Source organism: Phoca vitulina, unplaced genomic scaffold (assembly GCF_004348235.1).
Source record: "Phoca vitulina isolate PV1807 unplaced genomic scaffold, GSC_HSeal_1.0 scaffold33, whole genome shotgun sequence".
In the NCBI taxonomy this organism is placed as follows: domain Eukaryota; kingdom Metazoa; phylum Chordata; class Mammalia; order Carnivora; family Phocidae; genus Phoca; species Phoca vitulina.
Genome location: NW_022589736.1, coordinates 2,829,259 through 2,851,709, shown reverse-complemented (window position 1 = coordinate 2,851,709; position 22,451 = coordinate 2,829,259). Strand labels below are relative to the sequence as shown.

The 22,451-nt window shown below is 43.8% G+C and overlaps 1 protein-coding gene across 4 annotated transcripts in view; it reads right to left on the bottom strand.

Moving 5' to 3' along the window:
- Positions 1-22,451, bottom strand: part of ZMYND11 (zinc finger MYND-type containing 11) — a 128,560-nt gene that overhangs the window by 104,891 nt on the left and 1,218 nt on the right. Inside the window, exon 1 of one of the 4 annotated variants that reach the window (XM_032425992.1) lies at positions 21,918-22,025. The exons of the other annotated variants lie outside the window; for them this stretch is intronic. The gene's annotated coding sequence lies outside the window, so the exon portion shown is untranslated. Of the gene's footprint in view, positions 1-21,917; positions 22,026-22,451 lie in introns of those variants that run through there. 4 annotated transcript variants of the gene reach the window in all.

Here is a 22,451-nt window from a genome sequence, read left to right as displayed (position 1 = left end):
CAGGCCCCATGGCTCCTGCCCTAGCTATCAAGGAGTGAAGAGCACCCCCCGGACTTAACACCAGCAACTTCAGACTTCTCCACCAGTGTTTCAGGACACCATTGGAAACATTGGTTATTTGACCAAGGCTTTGATTGGAATGTCATATTTAAGAGACATGCATAGACTCAGATCTGACCAAACAGCTTTAAGAAACTAAGGTCGACTTTATCAGACCTGGAGCCAATAGAGCCCCTTGGATATGTTGGCCTGATACCTTGCTCACAGAATTCCCAGCAGCCTTACCAGTGTCTCCCTTCCTGGTGTCAAGACTCCTTCACTGACATAACTTCCAGCTGACAAATGATCCTTTCTACTCTAGGAGGTTCATATATGCTGCCCATGTTGGATTCAGTTGCTCCCACCTTTCACAACTCCCCTATACATTTCTTGACTGACCAATAACTGACCCATAGGTAGGGACGTCTCTATGCCCCTGTTCAGCAGGAAGAAGTTACAGAAGATGAGACCTTCCACCTTCAACAACCTTAAAGATTTCAGGGTCAAAAATTGTTCAGGTGGAAATGATGAGGGAGCAGATGGCAAGCTGAGCACAAAGCACCAGCTCACATCCCACAACCTGCCCCCATGCCCAGGTGGGATATATGTGACATTCCTCAGGTACTGTTGACTGCCCTAAAGCTAAGGGAAGGAAAACAATGGTTAACTTATAGAGATTCCAATCCTGCAGGACACGAGTCTCCCTCAGCTTACAAATGTCTTAGTGATTTATAAGAAAAAAGCAGTATCAATAACCTAACTTCCAGAAGGAAATGTAGATGAAATTAAATGTCCTTATAACCTGCAGCCTGTTGACAAATACTTCAGGTGGGCAGAGTATAATATTCCTCCAGGAAGCTCCCAACTGTCTTAATGTTAATGCCTTACTAGAGGGAAGAAAAACCTTAACTTGACAATAGCAAGGCCTCCAGTATCTTGTAGGTCCTCTGTAGCATATGAAAGTTCTTTTGAAAACCTCCCTTTTTCCTTACCATCCCCAACCCCATAGTATATCATCAGCTACGCCTCACAACCCTGGGGAAGCCATGGGTCCTGTCCCCATGCTTCAATAAAACCACCATTTTGCACCAAAAAAAAAAAAAAAAAAAAAGATTAAAAGATTGGGTTTTTTTAACATTTTGTAATGTAAAACTAATTAAAAAGAGCACAAATGCCTCTCTCCTTACAGAGCAAAGATATAGAAGTATCCCATGGAAATATTATACAACAAAGAGGTGAAAATATTTGCTTTTAGACAATACTCCTAATTTTGCGTTCCCATATTGTTGAGCCAAGGGAATTTTTTTTAACCAGTAATCTAAACTGATGTTACCATTGGAAATTTATGAAATTACAAGCATATACATTGTATTTTTGTCATAATTTTGTTTTCTAGAGATTTTTTTTTAAGTTAATTCCTGTTAACACAGTGTAATATTAGTTTCAAGTGTACAATGTAGTGAATCAACACTGCCATCACCTGGTGCTCACCACAGGTGCGCTCCTTCATCCCCATCACCTGTCTCCCCCACCCTACCCCCCACCACCACCTCCCCTCTGGTGACCAGCAGTGTGTTCTCTGTAGTTCAGAGTCTTTGTTTCTTTTTCTTTCCTCATTTGTTTTTTCTTCAATTCCACATGAGTGAAATCATATGGTATCTGTCTTTCCCTGACTTATTTTTGCTTAGAACAATACTCTCTAGCTCCATCCACTATGTTGCAAATGGGAGGTGATTTCTTAAATACTTTTTCTAAAATATTTTGAATACCTAAACATTAACTCTTTAATATTAAAGGAAACTACTGTTAGCTATCTACAGCAGTTCACACTAAAAGCATGCCTAATTTTGTTTAATGAGCATAAAAGAAAATAGAGAAGCAGCTCTACGATCAAGTCTCTTCAGTAGAAAATGCTTTCATGATGTGCTTCTTTTAAAAGCCCGTCCTCTAGTCATCATGCATCCAGGGTCTATGAACACCTGCTCCTTGCCAAGCACTGCTCTAGGTACTTGGGCCATCATGGACAAGTCAGAAAGGTTGGGGCGGGGGGGCAGACAAGAAACTAAAAACGAGATGAATTCGGATAGCACCAAGTCCTATGAAGGAAACAAGGAGAAGGCTGCAGCAATGGTTAATTTTGTGTGTGTCCCAGGCCATAGGCACTCGGATGGCTGGCTAGACACGGTCTCTGGGTGAGATTAACACCTGAATCCGTGGACTCGGCAGACTTCCCTCCCCACTGTGAGTGGGCCTCCCCTGATCCACGGGGGGCCTGGGCAGAACAAAAGGCTGAGGTAGGAGGGAGGTGCCTTTCCTTTCTGCCTGTTAAGGTGGCCATCTCCTCTCCTCTCCTGACTTGGAACAGGGATTTACACCATCAGCTCCACTGGCTTTCAAGCCTTTGGACTTGGCCAGGAGCACACCACCGGCTTTCCTGGTCTCCAGCTTACAGGTCTTGGGCCCCCACCCCCACCCCCAGCCTCCATAAACACACAGCAGAGCCTTCACGATAAATCTCCGTTTGTGTGCGTGCACGCGTCCTACAGGTTCTGTTTCTCTGGAGAACCCTGCCTAACACAGCTCCTCTGCTTTGGTTGGTCAAGTTGCTATGGTAGTCCTTAGTGTTTGCTCACCAAATGCTTGCAGTTCTTGTCCCCGGCACTGGGAGGACTGCACTTCCCCGCTGTCTTAAAACTAGGCTTGGCCATGTGACTAGATTTGGCAAATGGATTCCGAGTAAAAAGGATCTATGCCAATTCTATTTTGGAAGATTTAGAATCTATGATCTGCTATGCTTTTTTTCTTTATGCCACAGGTAATAACAATGCTCCAGATGGGGGCTGTGTCATCCTAGGTCCCAGAATGAGGACAGTGCACAGCAGAGCTGTCAGCCAATCTATGAGGGATGCATCACATGAGGAGGAATCATTGTTCTTCTACACCACTGAGATGTGGAGGTCGCTTGTTACTGCAGCAGAACCTAACCAATCCTGATTCTCCTAGAAAATTAAGGAGATTCTATTTGAGGTAAGACCTGAATGATGAAAAAGAACCAGCTGTGCAAAGGGAAAACATGTATTTTAGGCCACAATGGGAAATCCTTGGATGGGGTACAGACAGGAGTGGCAACAGAATCTGATTTAAGAAGATAATCCTTAGATGACAGAATAGAGATTTTTCTATTCTACCCCCTTCTCTAAAAGTAACAAACAAAACCAAACAAACATTTTTTTTTTAAGATTTTATTTGACAGAGAGAGACACAGCGAGAGAGGGAACACAAGCAGGGGGAGTGGGAGAGGGAGAAGCAGGCTTCCCACCAAGCAGGGAGCCCGATGCGGGGCTCAATCCCAGGACCCTGGGATCATGACCTGAGCCGAAGGCAAATGCTTAAGGACTGAGCCACCCAGGCGCCCCCAACCAAACATCTTTGATGAACATATACTCCACAAAAAATGGAAAAAGATAAGATACAGGAACTACAAATGTTCTGGCCAAACAGAGATCAAATTTACGCAGGGGTTTAATGATGAGAAGCAAGCCACCTGCCTACAACTTCACAAACGGATGGAAACAGGAAGCAGCAGGTTTTGGGATAATCAGGGATGCTGAGTAAATGGCCTTATTTAATAGACTGGACAAGAAGCAATTCGACTCCTGGATCTGTAGCGTTATCGGGTTCAGTTAGATGGCTTACCCATCTTCACCCCTGAGGAAACAGGGGATATAGGCTATGAATATGGAGAACCAGAAAGTACAGCCAGCAACAAGAAGGATGCTGGGGAGATACAGACAACAAATAGGAGGCTAAATAAAAATCTACATGATGAATTGTAAATACCTGGCATCTCCTTTCTACCACCAAATTCCAGGTACCTGATCTCAAGCTCAGGCAAGAGGCCAAATGAGAACTTTCTGGAGAAATTAAATTATCTCAGAGAAAGGACCTTTTTTTTTTTTTTAAAGATTTTATTTCTTTATTTGACAGAGAGAGACACAGCGAGAGAGGGAACACAAGCAGAGGGAGTGGGAGAGAGAGAAGCAGGCTTCCCTCAGAGCAGGGAGCCCGATGTGGGGCTCGATCCCAGGACCCTGGGACCATGACCTGAGCTGAAGGCAGATGCTTAATGACTGAGCCACCCAGGCACCCCAAAAAAGGACCTTTAGACACTGACGTTTGAGGGAACCTAAGAAACAGCCATCTGGCCCCTGACATCCCTACAGTAAAGCCCATACACAATTTCAACTAGCTTTCTAGTGCCTCACACTTCAATATGGACAGACAGCCAAGGGTCACCAGACACTGGAGAACAGCTTCTCAGTAAAAGAGAAAAAGGTCATTTCATGCAAACAGAAAAGGGGGCGGGGGGAAAGGGGACATAAACAGAAAATGCAGGAATAGTAAGGATTTTCAAAATACACATAACTGATGTCAAAGAGACAGAAAAGAAATTGCATCTATGAACCCATAAACAGAATACTATAAACAGGAATATTGAGAAAATTTTTAAAGATGATAAATAACACGTTCCCTTAAAGGAGTAGAAGATAAAGTTGAGGCAATGGCCTACAGAGTAGAACAAAAAGACAAGAAATGCACAATAGGAGACCAGAGGAGAGAATCTGACAGGTCATATGCTATCTGAATAACTAGAGTTTCAGAAAGAGACTCTGGAGGGGAGAAAAAGATTCAAGAGAAGCTCGTAGCACTGAAGAGCAGACAGAAAGGGCCCGTCAGGCGCCTGGAGCAGGAATGGCGGGAGGACAGGGAGCAGAAGTGCCTCCAGGTTGCCACAACTGTGGGGAGAGGCCGCACACTGGGATGTGTCTGATTCTCAACCGCAATGTGCAAGCCAGGAAATGATGGGTGAGCACCTTCTAAATTCTGAGGAAAAATCATTTTCTTTTTTTTTTTTTTTTTAAGATTTTATTTATTTATTTGACAGAGACACAGCAAGAGAGGCAACACAACAGGGGGAGTGGGAGAGGGAGAAGCAGGCTTCCCGCTGAGCAGGGAGCCCGATGCAGGGCTCGATCCCAGGACCCTGGGACCACGACCTGAGCCAAAGGCAGACGCCTAATGACTGAGCCACCCAGGCGCCCCAGAAAAAATCATTTTCAACACGGATTTCCATTAACTACTCAAAGGATCAACTAGTGAAGTTTGAATTTTTAGTGAAGAGACTTTCCATCTGCAGACAACTAATATGAATAAATACACCATAATCAAGGAAGCCCCGGGAATCCTGTGCTGTCCCAGAACAGGACCAAATACAGGAAGCAGACGGAGAAAACTGCTGGGCCAAGCACTCTACAGCTGACCCCGAGAGACTCCAGTCCACATCAGACAGAGCACGAGAGGGGTCAGGGTAAAATGGAGACTATCTTAGATTTAATAAACACACAAACTTATACTATAAACAATAAACAATACATAAAAGTTTATGGATATCCTTGCAGAAATCTTAAGTAAACTTTTTGCAAGCAGAACCAAACAGCACATTAAAATAAATGCAGTTTTCCAGGAATGAAGTGATGGTTCGACCTTAGGAAACACATGAACATAATTAATGAGAAGAACTTAGAAAAATGTGATCACCTCCGTGGGTGCTGAAAAAGGGCTTGACAAAATTTAACATCCATTCATGTAAAAAACACAAACTGAGGGATACTATATGTACATATACATGTATATAGCGACAAAGCCAGCATTACTGAAGAAATATTAGAGAATTCTCTGCTAAAATAAAGAGTTATGGGTCCTCACTACATCCGTTCTTCTTGAATTCTGCACTGGAGGTATTTTCCAATGCAGGGACACAGCAGGAAACAATCAGAAGAACAGAAATTAGGGGGGTCGGGGGGGTAGCACTATCTCTATTTGCTCATGATGCAGATGGTATGATTATGCATCCAGAAACGTAAAAAGAATTAATGAAAACTACAACCAAAATATTTTATTTAATAAAATGGGATAAAAAAGTAACATGTAGCAATCAACACCTTCATGTGCATGAACAATAAAGTTAAAAGAAATATAAAAATGCATCCCATTTACAAAAACAAAAGATAAAAGAAACTGAAATATCTGAGAGACACCAATACGGTGAGAATTATAAAATGCTCTTGAAAAACATAAATGTATAATTGAATCGATGGAAAGATCTATCATGTTCTTGGGTAGAAAGGCTCAGTATCACCAAAATGCCAATTCTTCCTATGTTAATTTATAAGTTAATGCAATTTCAATTACAATACTCAAAATTATTTTTTCTGGAGCAAGAAAACATTTTTATAAAAGTTCATTAGGAAGAATAGCAAAAATTTCCAAAAAAAGAAAAACAGTAAGAGCTAGCCCTAGCAAGAATACACAATTATTAATAAATACAATTAATACAGTGGGGGTACCAGCACATGAAAAGACAGATTAATGGAACAAGATAAAAAGTTCAGATTTAGCCCCAAGTGCTTACAGAAATCTATTCGAAGAGTAATCTACTCCATTTTAATTAAACATTTCTCGCCTATCAGACTAGCGGAAATAGAAGAGCCTGGCAATATCCTCTATGTACCTGCAGAGCAATCACCATCCTCTTACCCTGCTGGTGGGAACACAAACGGCAGTCTTCATGTGAGGGAAGGTGGCAGTAACCACCAAAATCGCTTATGCATTTACAATCACAAATGTTATGTGCACAAAGCCATTTATCACAGTGCTCCCTGCAATACTGACTGCTTCAATACAGCATGGGGCGCCCACACAGTGGGGTACAAAGCAGGTGTAAAGAAGAATGAAGCGTCATGTAAAAACGCAAGGAAGAAGTAGGCTTCGTGAAAATTAGAAGCTTTTGTGCTTCACAGAATACCATCACTAAAGTGAAAAGACAATCCAGAGAAGGGACAAAATATTTGCAAATCATATATCTGATAAAAGACTTCTATGCATAACCTTAAATTTGTTAAAAAGACAACCCAATTAAAACATGCGCAATGACATGAACAGATATCGGGATACAAGGAGACATTTCTCCAAAGAAGATAAACAAATGACCAATAAGCACATGAAAAGATGTCCAACATCATCAGTCATTAGGAAAACGCAAATCAGAACCACAGTGAGATGGCACTTCACACTCCTAAGACGACCAGCTGGGAACACACAGGCTGGTACCTTCATGCGGGAAACGAGGCAGATGCTTTTAAAATCTCTCAGCTGCTTCTCAAAAGAGGAAGGAAGTTGGCTATGACCTAGCCAATGACGAAGAGAATTGGAAAGGTGTTGGTCAAACAGTATAAACTTCCGTTGGAAGATAAACAAGTTCTGGGGATATAGCGCACAGCACCGTAATTATAGTTAACCATACCATATCATACACCTGAAAGCTGCTGAGAGGCCAGATCTTAAATGTTCTCACCACAAAACAGAAATCATAATTATGTGATGTGATGGAGCTGTTGGCTAACTCCATGGTGGTAATCGTATGGATATATGTAAGTGCATCCAATCAACACATGGTACACCTTACACACGGCCATCATGTCAATTCTACCTCCATAAAAAGGAAGCGTTTACACGCGCTATAAGGTAGAGGAACCTCAACAACAGTATGCTCAGTGACAGAATGCGGACACAGGAGGCCACATGAGGCAGGCATCTACCCACAGGAAACATCCAGGATGGGCCAATCCGCATGGACAGCGTGCGGGGGGGGGGGGGGGGGGGACAGGGGAGGGACAGCGCACGGAAGGGGGACAGCGCACGGAGGGGGGACAGAGTGCGGGGGGACAGAGCGTGGGGGGACAGAGCGCAGGGGGGCAGCACACAGAGGAGGGACAGCGCGCGGAGGAGGAGGGACAGCGCGCGGAGGAGGGGCAGCACGCGGAGGAGGAGGGGGGACAGCGCGCAGAGGAGGGGGGACAGCGCGCGGAGGAGGGGGGACAGCGTAGAGGAAGAGGGACAGCACGGGGAGGAGGGGGGACAGCGTGGAGGAGGGACAGCACGCGAAGGAGGAGGACGGACAGCGCGGGGAGGATGGAGACCCTGAAGGAGGAGGAACAGAGCCCAGAGGAAGGACAGCACCATCTTAAGAATGTGCTAGAAACCACTGAATTGTGCACTTAAAACACAAGTCTCAGAAACCAAAGGACATATCGTCTTATTCAAGTGAGGACCATACACAAAAGTAGAATTACACGAACTTTCTATGCTTCAGTAATTAACAGTTCACCATATATTTTAAATCTATAAACTATTTTCCTCAAGTTCCCAAGACCTAGTATCAAACATTCAATACTGTACATAGTAGCTTATCCTTTTTTAAAAAAGATTTGTCAGAGAGCGAGAGAGAGAGAGAGAGAGAGAGAGAGCGAGCACACACGTGAGAGAGCAGGGGGAGGGGCAGAGGGAGAGGGAGAAGCAGATTCCCAACTGAGCAGGGAGCCAATGCCGGACTCGATCACAGGACCCTGAGATCATGACCCCAGCAGAAGGCAGACGCTTCACTGACTGAGCCATCCAGGCATCCCCACAGTAGGTTATCCTTAATAACACAAAATAAGTGATTAAGTATAAATTATAAAATTCTGTTCAAAAAAACCCTAACCCAGGCGCCTGGGTGGCTCAGTCATTAAGCGTCTGCCTTCAGCTCAGGTCGTGATCCCAGGGTCCTGGGATCGAGCCCCACATCGGGCTCCCTGCACCGTGGGGAAGCCTGCTTCTCCCTCTCCTACTCCCCCTGCTTGTGTTCCCTCTCTCGCTATGTCTCTCTCTGTCAAATAAATAAATAAAATCTTTAAAAAAAAAAAAAAACCCTAACCCTAACCCTCTGCCAGCAAAAAATATCAAAGATTGATATTTGAAACTTGGCCGTATAAAATCTATGAAAAGATCTGTGCCTACATAACTTAAAATATTAATACGAAGGTATTTTTTGTTTGTATTCCTATTTTGACTCACATCTTTGTGCTTTTACTAATTAGTACTCTGAGTCATGTCCTGGATATTTATGAAAATGCAGACCAAACTATGCCAAACCTCTCAAAAGAATATAATCTACTAGTCTACCTCCAAATTTATGGTTTTCACAGTATCTAAAGATGAGCGCACTAGAGTTTTTAAATTTAAATAAGGACCTTTAAGCTAAAGTATGCATACCTCTGATTACCATATTTATGTTAAGAAATTAATCACACGACAAGGAAAAAAGCTTTCCAACAAGTTACTGTTACAGGACTTAACGTAAGTAAAAAACAGTAACAAACAAATACTTAGTTTATCCTTATTTAAAAACAAGACATGTAAGAATTGTTGAATCATTACACTGTACATCTGAAACTAATATAACACTGCATGTTAACTATACTGGAATTTAAAAAACTTTTAAAAACTTAAAGATGCGGGGCGCCTGGGTGGCTCAGTCATTGGACGTCTGCCATAGGCTTGGGTCATGATCCCAGGGTCCTGGGATCGAGCCCAGCATCAGGCTCCCTGCTCAGCGGCGAGCCTGCTTCTCCCTCTCCCACTCCCCCTGCTTGTGTTCCTGCTCTCACTTTGTCTCCCTCTCTGTCAAATAAATAAATAAATAAAATTTAAAGATGTGTAAGTCTTCAAAATAAGTGATTTTTTTTTAGCATTAAAATTTCCTTAAAGCAAGGTGACTGGAAATCAAACAAAAATTAGATAGATACACACTACCTGCTTAAACTGAGTACAGAGACAGCAAACACGCATTCTCCTGATAAGCCACGGTCATCATCACACACACGGACACCTGCCTGTCCTGCACCAGGGTTCTCAACCTCGGACCCTCTCACGGAGCAGACGTCTGTGCTGTGGGAGCTGTCAGCAGAGTCCCTGGCATCTACCCACTAGACAGGACAATCTCCCAAGGCATGACAATCAAGCATGTCTGCATGTCTCCAGACACTGTTGAAAATCCCGCGGGGAGCAAACTCACCTTTACACACCAGTCAAGCTTCTTACATTTGTGGACTTGACTTTTGTAATTGTCTATCCCCTTACTGTTCACCAGTCACTGACACACTAACCTCTTTCTAGTGTGCATGTTTCTCAAGATTCCCTTTCCCTTTAAAATTTGTTTTAAATGTCTATCCACCAAATATGAGACCACCACCCTGATGACAGGGTCATGGTGCAGGAGGGTAGTTCTTCTCTGAATGAAGGGTGGGGTTTTTAGATCCCTGCTACCACGGATATGAATTAGCCTTTTTAGATTCTTTGGTCTTAAGTCATCTCTATGCCCAACATGGGACTCAAACACACAGCCCTGAGATCAAGAATCACACACTCCAGCCAGCCAGGTGCCCCTGGTCTTGTTCTAATGTTCAACCAAAGCCAAAAGTGCAAACATTGTATCCTGTCTTAATCCGCTTTTCTTAAAACTGCTTTTGAGGCCAAACATGTTTTCAAGTTTGTTTTCTTTTTAACATGTGTGAAGCTTGTCTACACAAGTGCTGCTCTGTGTTCTCTATTTTTAAAGACAGAAAACTACAGGGGAAAACTGTCCAATTAATAGAAGTCAAAATAAGAGCAATTTTCTCGTATTTTATTTGTAGCCATGAACTTTTGGATGAAATAAAAGATACAAACATGAAAATCAGCATGGATTCTCATTATTTGCATATTGCACGTTTGTGAGTTCACCTGCTTGCTGAAATCCGTACTTAGGACCAGTGGACCATCGCTCAGGACAGGGCAGGGTCCCAGCTGCAAGGGAACCGGGGCTGCCTCCTGTTCCAGCTCAGACTGTCAACGGTGTCCTTTCTGCAGGCTACTTAATGCCACGTTTTTCGCATTTTTGTGCTCTGTGCTGGTGATCTCCTGGTGTGAACAGCCCAAGCATGGTGCTGAAATGCTGTGCTGAGCCCAGCAGGCCATGGCTGGCTCTGGGGTGTCAAGCAAGCATCCTTCAGGTACTCGGTTATGGTTATGGGGCCATCACCCAGAACCAGGGAGGAGAGAAGATGTGCCCATTTGTGCCTGAGGCCAGTCTGGAAAGTGCTCAAGGATCTACGGTGCACAGAAGGTGGAAACGCAGCAACATTTGTGGACCCAGGAGAGGACAACAGATCAAAAAGTGTAGTGGACAGCACCATTGTGAGGCTGACAGCCAAGGAAATTTACAGTCACGTTACCTGGGGTTAGGAAAACGCTGAATCTTCCTCAGCTAATAGTGCTGGCTGGCTGGCGTGTTTCAAAAAGGGACACTCCGCGAAGAAAGTTAAATTTGGCAGACAAATTTATGCAGTAAAAGGGTTATGGAGAATAAGTTTTCAGCATTGAGACTGGCTTTTTTACAAGGATTTTAGCAAATGACCCTGTAGCATGGAAATGGCATTTTGGTTCACAAAAATGTAACCCAAGAGCTGGCAGGAACATAGGCCTGTATTTCCCCCACAGGCAAAGGATCCCGGTTGGGGAATTCAGTGTTTGCGGTGACCTGACAGCACAGGACTACGGTGAATAAAAAGAATCAACTGTAATTATAATAAAATGTCATCTTTACTTTTTAAATGCTTTAAATAGTCATTTTTAGGACACTGTAACGCAAACACCCTGAAAGCAGGGATATGAAGAAAACCGAAGCTTCTACCATATTTCCAGTTAGACGGAGCCAGCACGGAACAGATGCCACCAGACAGAAGACGTACTACTCGACCTAAGGATATGCTCATCACATTATTTCCTAACACGTCTGGTAAAATGACACAATCACTGTCTTTTAGGAACTTAAAAATCTACAAAACAGGGCACGTGATGTTTGTGTTGGAAATCATTGTTAAGTGATCACTCATTTACAGCAACCATACTAGCAGATGCTGAGTTTATGAGAAGGCTTAATTTCTCGAATATTTTTTTCAAGGGGATTTTACCATAATTTGCAGATTGTGTACTAGTAAACGTTAACCTTGAATAAGGACAAATAACCATTCTGTCTTCAGAACCAACCTAAGTACGTATGAGCACCATGATGAAGGGACAGAGAGCAAAGGGACACAGGAAACAGGGCAATTTCATCCACGGCAAAGAGCTTACACTAACAGTAACACATATCACCTAATAAATGTTGGAATGAATTTAATCTCCGTTTATAACGACCTTTCTTCCTAATACATTTGCCTTTAAAATACCATCTCTTTAATGCATAAAATTAGACCAAAGTTTGCAGTTGAACTTTTCCATTATGTACATTCTGATTACATGAGAATCAACTATAAGTTTTTAAAACCCTCAATTATTTAGCAGTCCCTTTAAGGATATTTTACGATCATGAAGGAGCAAATCTCATTTTACTGTATGTATATTTTTATTATAATGAATGAGCAATAGAAGAACTAAGAAGTTACATGACCATTTTCCAGATCACAGACCGCCAATCACGCGAGGGGTGAGAATACGCGGCACGTGGGCTCTTGGCACGCACTCCTGCACCGATGCCAAACCTCCAGAAAAGCATGCATTCAGCTGACCTCTGACCTCTGAGCAGGACTGCATAACACACAGTCCGGGCTTGTTTCTTACACTGTCTTTGTTGAACGGATGTAATATACATATCAAAGTTTATACTACCTTTGAAAACGTAGGAAATACTGGATTACATATTCCAGACAACCTGACACTTTCCGCATTTTCCACTGTGAAGTGTATAGCAACAGGCGGACACTGACAAAGTGTGCCAGTAAATCTGGCACTTTCTGTAGCTAAACTGCCAAATACCTGTTATTTTAATACAATGTCTGTTTCTAAAGTACTTCAAGTTTTAATTTGGTGAAAATGTGTTTCCTGTAATCTTGAAAAAGGGTATGACAAGGTTTGGTCTCATATCACCTGCATAGGCTGCCGTGTTAAGAAGGATTCTGAGGAGATGGGGAGTGCAGGTACGTCTGCAGATCCTGGGTGGGGTACGGGACTTCCTACACGGGCCCTCTCTCGCCCAGGGGAGTAAGTCATTCTGGAAAGTGGAAGATGAGCTGACATGAGAAATCAAGTAGGATCTGGGGCCCAGAAGATCGTGCGGTGCCTACACCATGCAGGCAACGAAGACAAAGCAGCATTCTTTCGTCCATCTACGCGCACCATGTCCAGCACTACGCTAGCTGTTACACGGGAATTTCAGTCAGGGTTCTCAGGTCAAGGAACTGGGAAGACGATTACAGGGTAAAGCTTCAATAACAACAAACAATAGAAGAACTAGCGGAGGCTAAAGCGGTCAAATTGAGGGGACAGATCACTGAGGGCTGGCAATAAGGTGAAGACGAAACTTGGCAGAGAACAAAAATGCCCACCAACCATAAAGCAAATTTTGAGCTGACTTCAGCACTGGAGGTGGAATGAGGAGGGGAAAGGTGGATACCCAAGTAAAAGTTACAAAGTATTATTAATACAACCAGTACTACATTAAAATATAAATCACTACTGAAAGGATCAACAGAATTACTGGCTGAAGTAAGTTTTACATAGAGGACAGCAGGAGAGGAGAGCGGACTCCAAAATAGCCTGAATGACAGGGTGAGCAGAATCCCCTGGGGCTGATGAAGGAAAGGAGGAGGGGCTCCCAGTTACCTCCACTCCCTGCTCAACAACAGTGTCCAAGCCATGGCGCAGAGAAGAGGCGCAGAGAAGAGGCCCCGAGCAGAGCCAGTGGCCGCCCAGCCTCAGTAGGCCAGCATTCAAGTCAGCATGTCATTTGGCAGAATTCAAATTTCTCTCAATCGCTCCCTATAAATCAAACTTCCTGTGATCCTCTTCCTATTATTTATAGTATTTAGACATTCGAGGAAATGGTATCTCAACTTAAGAACAAATACTGCCTCCTACTGGTGACATCCGTCTAACATTTCCCACACTGCTCTTCAAGGTGAAATTCCGAAGAACACTCCATAGGAGCGCCTGGGTGGCTCAGTCTGTGAAGCGTCTGCCTTCAGCTCAGGTCATGAACCCAGGGTCCTGGGATGGAGTCCCGCATCGGGCTCCCTGCTCAGCGGGGAGCCTGCTTCTCCCCCTCCCGCTGCCCCTCCCCCCCAACTCGTGCTCTAATAAAATCTTAAAAAAAAAAAGAACACTCCATTTAAAATGCATTTCAAACAACAGCAAGTACTACAACTTCTGAATGTATCTGGTAATCTAAAACTGAGAAAATTGTGTACAGTTAAGAAAATGTGACGACACACTCTAAAAGCTGTGTTTGTCACATGACATACAAGTAGAAAAAGAGGACCAACAGCAGCAGGAGATGAAGTGTGGACGGGGCTGCGCCCGCACCACCAACCACCAACCAGCACTGAGGGAGGCTGCCCGGGCCACTTCCTCCCCTTTCAAGCCCACCTGCTACACACCCTGGCTTCCACAGAACTAACGAGCCGGGCGGGAGAAAACCCAGCTTGAAACTGGACTAGTGGTTGCTCAGTTTAAGTCACCTGAAAATAACAGACTAAAAGCTACTTTTAATAATCCTCAGAAAATAAAATTTAACTTTCAAATCACTCAAATCAAAGTTTCTTACCTGAAACAATCCAACATGAGTACAGATCGCAAGTGAGAGGCTTCCTAAAATTATGCGTATCTAGAATATAGGCGTGCAGAATAGTAAAAGAAGGCATTTCAAAATAAAAGATAACCGGTATTCTGACATTATATATTAGATGTGATATTTTTAAACATAAAAAATATTAAATTATAAGTACAAAAGAAAGGGGCGCCTGGGTAGCTCAGTCGGTTAAGCGTCTGACTCTTGATTTCGGCTCAGGTCAGGATCCCAGGGTCCTGGGATCGAGCCCTGCGTCGGACTCCCAGCTCAGCGGGGCGTCTACTTTAGATTCTCTCTCTCTCTAACAAGTAAATCTTAAAAAAAAAAAAAAAAAAAAAAAAAAGTACAAAAGAAAAATAAATCACCTTGAACTTTATATCCTCTATAATCTAAAAAGACAACACCTCTAATGATAAATAAAATGCAAAAGTCTTTTTAAAGACAGTATCAATGGAAATCCCAAATAAATTAACCTCAGTTGTTCTTACTGGAAGGCCTTAGCAGTTAAAGTAGATGTGCTACACATCAAAACCAACTGCAAATTAAGGACTTGATCTCCCAGATATCATTTCTCAGGTGCAGCTCAGAGACGGAAAAACCACTAACAGGCAGATAAATCAAGAATCTACAAAACATGAGAACTTCCTACCAGCTTTTATGCTGAAATAGTCTCCCCATGCAGAGCCTTCTCAATGCTTACCCTTCATTAAAAGACTTCTTAAAAATCTTTCCACAGCTATTAAATGAGAAAACCGTACTTAATATCCCATCCCAACATCCCTTCTGAGAAGCACCCATGGTCTGGGTCTGCTCATGCTACAACTCAATTCATCTGGTCTCTCTTCACCATATGTCGCTCATATTACTTTATTTTAGGGAACAGGAAACACCTACTGAACTCTAAAGCCTCAGCACTTAGTGCTACTTTCAAGAAATTCGCTACTTCCATCCAAATTGAACTTATTCTGCAAAAGGAATGCTAAAAGCTTCCTCAGGACAATGCCTTCCCCTAATACAGCAAGAACACTCTAGTGTTGGACTTCATTCTGAAAATGTTCACCCTTCTCTTGTATGCCTGAGGATTAAAATAAAGACTGTAGGTTCCCCCCAACACCTGTGCCAAGTTATTTTTTTTTAAGATTTTTTTATTTTGTTTATTTGACAGAGAGAGACACAGCGAGAGCAGGAACAGAAGCAGCGGAAGTGGGAGAGGGAGAAGCAGGGAGCCCCATGCGGGACTCGATCCCAGGACCCTGGGATCATGACCTGAGCCAAAGGCAGATGCTTAACGACTGAGCCCCCCAGGCGCCCCTGTGCCAAGTTATCTTCCTAGTGTGAGCTGCCAGCAGGAACAGTAAGACAAAGAACCCATTATCGATGCCTGCCCTTCATCACTAGCTGTTATTACCAGTGAAACTACAATTAACAGGAACTCTGCATTTGGAACATTCTGACTACCAGGAGGTACCTAATACTCCTTTCTTCCCACCTCCTCCTTTTGTAAGGGCAGCAGGCATAGTGTTACATTCTTTTACTATTCTGTGCTTTTGCGGGATTATAAGTGCACATTTGGAGGATGAAGATACGTCAGTATGAAGATCACAGTAGTTGGTGAATTTTAAGGGAACAGCAACCAAACAGAATATAGGTGAGGCAGTCATACACTTGAACGCAAAACCCATCTGATCCTGTACTGTGTGTGACCTCCCGCACTGTTAATGTACCTTCTGAGTCCACTGCCTTCTTGTAAATTATAGGGTACTTACAACTATAACAACGTAACTCATCACATCATCTGCAATAATACTCCTTACTGCAACTCGCTGTTGCAAAGATGAAAGCAAGAACACAACTGCCTGGGAGAGTAGGTGCTCACTAAGTGCTCCCCCTTTTTTAAAGAATTTATTTATTTGACAGAGACAGAGCACAGATAGGCAGAGCGGCAGGCAGAGGGAGAGGGAGAAGCAGGCTCCCCGCTGAGCAAGGAGCCCGACGCGGGGCTCCATCCCAGGACTTTGGGATCATGACCAGACCCGAACGCAGACACTTAACCGACTGAGCCACCCAGGTGTCGTCCCCCCTTATTTTTTTTTTTTAAAGATTTTATTTATTTATGAGTGTGTGCACAAGTGTGCACACAAGCAGGGGGAAGGGCAGAGGAAGGAAGACTCCCTGCCAACAGAGAGCCCAATGGGGGACTTGATCCCAGGACCCTGAGACCAAGACCTGAGACAAAGACAGACACTTAACCGACTGAGCCACCCAGGCGCCCCACCTAAGTGACCCTTAAAAAAAAAAAAAATGGTGCTGCCACAAGCAAGATGTTTACAATGAAACCCAGCTTTCTAAAACTGCTAAGGTAAGCTTCTAAAGGGACCTATGTGAATATACATGCAAGTTAAAATGTATTCATGACAGATTGTCTTGCTATAAATCACGGTATCTTCCTGATTTTTAAAAAACTTAGCATTTTTTAATCCCAATTGTGGGAATTAGTATTAGGTGACAACCTCTCAACATACCCATTAAAAATTTTGTACACATATTTCTTTTGTGTTTACACAATAAATGCCTAAATGGAGAAGAAAATTCTTCCCTCTTTATATTTTAAATTTACTTAACGTTAAGTAGATCAAACTGGAGAAAATATTAAAAATTTTAAGTGGGTCTTCCTGTCACTTAAACGTTTAGCTAACATCTGGAGAAAATAAAAAATTATTAATCACAACAAAGTTGTTTTTAGTGGTGAACATAATAAAAATCACAAAGTTACAAATCAGAATAAATCTGAAATCAGTGTAGGGGCGCCTGGGTGGCTCAGTCGTTAAGCGTCTGCCTTCAGCTCAGGTCGTGATCCCGGAGTCCTGGGATCAAGCCCCGCATCAGGCTCCCTGCTCTGCGGGAAGCCTGCTTTTCCCTCTCCCACTCCCCCTGCTTGTGTTCCCTCTCTCGCTGTTGTCTCTGTCAAATAAATAAATAAAATCTTTAAAAAAAAAAAATTTGAAATCAGTGTTAAGGGGCACCTGGGTGGCTCAGTCGGTTAAGGGTCTGACTCTTGATTTCAGCTCAGGTCATGATCTCGAGGCCATGATCTCAGGGTCCTGGGATCAAGACCCCCCTACCCCGTGCTCAGTGGGGAGTCTGCCTGTCTCCTCCTGCCTGTGCTCTTTCTCTAAAATAAACAAATCTTAAAAAAAAAAACCACTGTTAAACCCTCAAAAGTAATCTTAACTCAAATGCAATATACTGTAACTCACATATATTGTCCCAAAGCACTTAGACACTTTCTTCTGCCACACTCCCCTTGCTTCAGTAACTGTTACCTGGCAAGTGTCTAGTACATAGTAGATTCCATAAATAACAATGTTTCAGGAATGAACTCAAGGTATTAAAACATACTGTACCTATCATAAGAAAACACAATACTTTAATCTTACGAAACAGTAATTATGGAGTAACGACGACAAAGGCATTTAAAACAAAACTAGTTAATCTACTATAAATATTACTCAGTTTACAAAATAAATAAAACACCACACAAGTCTTCATCAATACACATCTTTTTAACATAACGGGATCTGCTAGACTTCTCTCTTCTCTGAATAGATGAGCCATATGCCTTTAAAATGTGGATTTAGGGCGCCTGGGTGGCTCAGATGGTTAAGCGTCTGCCTTCGGCTCAGGTCATGATCTCAGGGTCCTGGGATCAAGTCCCGCATCAGGCTCCCTGCTCCTTGGGAGCCTGCTTCTCCCTCTGCCTCTCTCTCTCTCTCTGTCTCTCATGAATAAATAAATAAAATCTTTAAAAATAAAATAAAATAAAATGTGGATTTAACAGTATCCCATTACCTTGTAATTTCTTTAATTTCATGTAAAGCTAGGCAAATATTTAGCCTCTTAGCTATCGAATAGAAAATATAATCAAAAAGTACAATGAAAGATTAAATGTCTAAATATTTACAGGTTCCACATATTTACCTCAATTTTGCAAATCTAAGCATCTAACAATTTGTTAAATGTCCCTACCAATACATAATGAACTACAAAAATATTTTTTAACATCCAAGTAAATATACATACTATCTGCACTTGTAAATAACTTGTACATTAAGTATTATATAGCACTTTCACAATACAACTAAATAACTTTTTAAGAATTTTCTGAGTGGAAAATTATTAACAGGCACACATATGTGCAATGAGATCTTTCCTTAAGGCAGTACAATATGTCTAAAATACTACGGCTAAGACTTGCTTATTCAAAAAAAGCCATACTCTTGGGTATTTAGACTTGATTTTTATCTCCCTCCCATTAAACTTCATTTCTATCACTTTACTTCCTATCACAGGAATTCTCAAACTTTTATGTTCTACAGAGCACATTCTCTCACAAAGCTGCTAGCTGGTGAGTGTGTGCTGGGATGGGGTGTGCTAGGAGGTGGTGGGGCCTTCCATAATTTAAAGGAAGACTGCCGTGCTTTTAAGATGATCACTCATAGGATTTCTAACAGTAGAACAGCCTATGTGAAGAACTTTGCACAATGGCTAAGACTTGGTGAACATTCTCTATTTGGTACATAGTATCATGGTACTCATTTATGTTACAAACTTCTGAATACCAAAACATTTCAAAAATCAAGACCAAAGGACAGACCGCTGATGAAACAGAGAACTTTCAGATCACTACTCATCTCCACAAAATCACTGCACCAAAGCAGATTTAAGTTGTTTTGAAATTTTGACAATGCCACTGCAAAAAAGTAACTCAAAGCTGTTGTGCAAGAAATACAGGTAGAAATTAAACTCAAATCCGTTATTTTTTGTCAAAATTCCTAGAAAAAATATTGGTGAGGGATTATGAATTCCACAATGATCAAATCAAGAGGTAACAAGCAGTGATTCTTTATTCAGAAAGTCTTACTGCTACAAATGAATACAAAACATATAACCTGAAGCAGTTGCAGACAGGGTGACAGATGTGGGAAAAGAGAAAATGATTCACTGATTACCAATGGTTCAAATAAGAACTCTTACACTATGTGCTTCAGTTACCCAGACCCTTCATCAAAGATAAAGAAGTCATGATAGGTGGGTGCTGGGCACCGGGGGAGGGGGGCAGGGAGTCAGTGAGTATGGAGTTTAAGTCTTACAAAAGGAAAAGAGTTCTGGAAATGGATGGTGATGCTTTCTGCACAACAGCGTGAATTTATTTAATACCATTAGACTATACACTTTAAAATTTTCATTTTGATACATGTATTTTACCAGTAAAGAGAATAAATGCAAAAAAAGTAATGACAAAAAGATCCTTAAAAATTGCTTCAAGTTAGTGAGCCCTGAGGAATATAACAATTTCTTATTTTCCAACTCTGGGATAACTAAAGTGAACACACGGAGGGATTCAGAGGTATGCTCCAACACACACAAATTAGTAACCAAGGCACACATAAGAATGCTATGCTGCAATTTCAGAGGTCCATTCCTTTCCACCCGTTCCAATTATCAACCCAAACTGAATTTGATTCAACTGACTTGAATTAGTCTAATAGTGATTCATGCATCCATAGCCCTACGAAGTTGGTACAGTTATTATCCCTCTTGTTTTCCAGATGGGGAAACTGAGACCAGGCATGGCGAGTTTAAGTAATTTGCCTGCTGTGACTTTGCTAGAAAATGACAGAGGAGAGATTCAGACCCGAGCCATCTGGCTTCAGTCATTTTGCTATATGCTACCTCTCTAATCTAAAGGACAAAAAAAAAACCTAATCACCCTATTAAAAAAAAAAGTCAGTGTTAAGTACAAGTTAAGGTTTTCAAACAGTGAAAAGTTTTTAACTATCATAAGGCAAAGTCTGGCCATTAACTCAATTTTCCCCACAGATACAACCTCTTTGCTTATATGATGTCTTCCAGGTAAAATTCAATTGAAGGATGGTAAAGGTAGGTAAAGAAAATAGGACAACCAGAGGTTTAGGTCTTGAAGCATTATTAGGACAGCAAGCGACACCTCTACTACAAATGTTAAAATTCTTAATTTCAATTAATGTCTCAAGTATGCCAAAAGGTAGGAGTGTCTCTATTACACAATATCTAAACCACTCCTAAAGGAAAAGGGGTAGAATTACAAAAGGGTTAGAGTTTACATAAACACGCGTCAATTCAAGGAAACATGCAAGAGGACATCCAAAGTACCGACATAACCGTGTCCCAGGAATATTCAGCATGCGCTCAGGAGCGAAAACTAACACGTTCTGTGATTTTTCTTTGTAAAGCAACTACTAGTTGTGTGTATTTAAACACCTTACAACCGGTAACTGCAAAAATAAATTTCCCACTTTACAGAATGTAAAAGGGAGACTCAGTTTTCACATGAACAACATCTACGGGGAGGAAGTACCACGTAAAAGATAGAAATCCTGTTAACCACAGGTAGAGTTAAGGAAAAAAAAAATGTATTCATTCTGTCATAATCACATCCCACACCTTCTGATCTTTGATTTTCTAGCCTAGCCATCTTATAAAGAAGAGTCCACCAAAATAATCCCTGTAACCAGCCAGTTAGCCAAAGACGTGGAAAATAACACCCCTAAACAAAAATTCATATTCTATATCCTTATTGTACAAATTAGAACTCAGAAAAAAATCACAAAGGTGACCTTGTTTACCAGAAAGCATTCAAACTTTTTAAGTACAACCAAGACTATCTCCCTGATAACTTCCAACCATTAATTAGAATCGATGACCCCAAAACCTGAAGAGGTTATGCATCCCACAATTAGTAAGCTACAACTACTCCATTTCTTAGTTGAAAAGAAAACAAGTTAGCGTTTTACTTTCTGCCTTTCAACAAACAGATGATTTTTCAGCAGGCTTACAGTGGGATGCAGGGCACCGGAGGACCCAGGACCCAAACCTCGGGACGCCGGACTGGCCGCTCCAGCCCACAGGCGCCCGTTCCCCGCACAGGCCACCTGGCACCTGCTCGGCGCCCCCGGACCCCCGGACCCCCGGAGCCCACCCGCACCCGGGCCCCGCGCGCACCGCCAACAGCATGCAGCCGGCCCGTACCCCCGCGCGAGCGGCCGTCCACGTGGAAGCTGGGGGCCCGGGCCGCCCCAGGAGCCCCGCAGCCCCCGGCCCCGCTCCGCACGCCGTGCCGAGGCCCCGGGAGGACCTGTTGAGGAGGCGCAGGCCTCGCCGCCGCGGAACCCGGCCCCAGGGGACGCGGAGCGGGCCTCGCCTGGGTGCTCGGGGACCGCCCTGCCCGGCCGCGGCCGCCGCCCTCACACAACGAGCCACGCCGGCGCCCGCACCCCCGCCCTCCCCCACTCACAGGGCCGCGTTCCGGCGGACCCCAACCCGCGGGCCCCAGGCCTGGCCGCGCGGGAAGGGCCGGCCCGGCGGGCGGCGCTCACGCGATTCCCCGGCTTCCGGCCCGAGCAGGCCCCGCGCGGTCCTCCTCCTCCTCCTCCTCCGGCCCGCCCCTCCCGGGCCCGCCGAGGGCGAGGGGGCGCGGGCGGGACCCCCGCAGGCCCCGCCGCCCCCGCCCGCCTACACAAAGCCCGGCGGGCCGCCCGGGGCTGCTCGCGGGAGGGCGGGCGGCGAGCGCACCGCGCCGGCGGCCAGAGAGGCTGCAGCCGGGGCCAGGCTCCACAAAGCGACGGCGCCACCGTTCGGACGCCCCCGCCCGCGCCCCGCGCCCGCCGCGGCCGAGTCTCCCACCATTATGTTCCGGTCCTCGCCGCCGCCGCCGCCGCGCCCGGCCCTCCCCCTCCGCGCCCGGCCCCGCCGCCGCGCCGCCTCCTTCCCGCCGCCGCCGCCGCCGCCGCCGCCTCCCGGGCCCAGGCCTGCGGGGCGCGCGGGGGGG